Raw genomic sequence first — 1,443 nt, 5'->3', positions numbered from 1 at the left:
TGCTTGAGTTATGGCCATTAATTTTTAAAACATTCATTATTCACATACAAAATCACTTATTTTCCTCAGTTTCCATTGCAATACTTGGCACAGGTAGGCCCTCAATAAATATTTGTTAAATGTATTCAGGGAGAAAAGAATGAGAGGTTAAAATCAATAGGGATTTTTGATAATTTTTAGTTAAATTATTAATTTTGAAAACTGTCTTATCTGTGGTACTTAGATCCCTATAAATTATTTATTCATTACATACTTATTGAGCAGCTACTACGTAAAAGGCACTGAGACACACACTGAAGATACAGCAATAAACCAGACAGTTTGACCTTACTATTTTGGATGTTATAATGCAGGAGGAAGAATAAGATATTGAGCATCTACTCTCATAATTTATTGTTTCATTATTATTATACCATGCATTCTGAAGGCAAAGTAAAAACTGCAAGGTGAGCATAAATAAGGCAGATATGACCAGGTCCAGGAAGTTAGAGAATTGTCTCCTCATAAAAATTTTAAAGTGAACAATACATGGTAAGATGGAGCAGGGACTGAAGCCACAATGATCTTTCTTAAAAGTGAATTGGATATATCACTCCCTGAGAACAGAATCCACATTCTTTACTGGAGCATATTCAAGATTTTTCAAAACTCCTCTCTAACCTCACACTGCTTATCCTTCCCTCAAAAATCAAGCTACTAGCATATTACACAATGTTTCCTTTCTTTAAGTCACTGTGCTCTCTCTCTCTTGCTTAAAGACTCATGAATATGTCTAAAAAAACCTTTGTCTTTTCAATTTTTGCCTAACTAAATCATCCACATCCTTCATATCTCCAATTAGATACTGCTTCTCTAAAGGACGTCTTCTCAACCTCTGTGGTTGGGATGGATACCTCCTCTGTTATTTCATAGATCGAGTGTTTTTCATAACACTTCATTTATCTCTCGATATTGGAAATTTCTGTTTACTTTTCAATATCTCCTGCTAGGGTATAAATTTCATGATGGTATGTCCATTGTTTTTACTACCGATTGGTAAATGTTTCCTGACATACTCGAAACGTTCACCCCATTTTATTCACTTCAACATGACAGCAGTCTCTATTAGGGCAACCAAATTTTAGACCATACTTACAGCAGTATAACAGGGTTATATCATATATATTTAATGATGGACTGAATGGGGTTAGAAATAAAGACCTTAAAAAAGAAATAGAAGATTGGATGTACCTGACAGTAGTGATAAAGTTAAAAAAAACCAGAAACTTTTGGGAGGTGAATCATATTTTTTTCTTTTTAAGCAGATTTCATTTATTTATGCTCCATATTTATCCAAAATTGAATTGAAGATGGCTATGTTTTGTTTCAGATTTCTTATGTTTTCTAGTTCTTAGGCATCTAAAATGAGGCATCCTATACTCACTAGAGAAAAGGTAATAAAGA

The 1,443-nt window shown here is 33.0% G+C and overlaps 1 protein-coding gene across 1 annotated transcript in view; it reads right to left on the bottom strand.

Annotated features, from left to right (window-relative positions):
* The window catches only part of EPHA6 (EPH receptor A6), a 1,195,443-nt gene that overhangs the window by 1,045,064 nt on the left and 148,936 nt on the right, over nucleotides 1-1,443 (bottom strand). The window lies entirely within an intron of this gene.

This window comes from Propithecus coquereli, unplaced genomic scaffold, assembly GCF_000956105.1.
Source record: "Propithecus coquereli isolate 6110/MARCELLA unplaced genomic scaffold, Pcoq_1.0 Scaffold40, whole genome shotgun sequence".
NCBI classification, from domain to species: Eukaryota; Metazoa; Chordata; class Mammalia; order Primates; family Indriidae; genus Propithecus; species Propithecus coquereli.
This window is presented reverse-complemented; position numbering and strand designations above follow the sequence as displayed.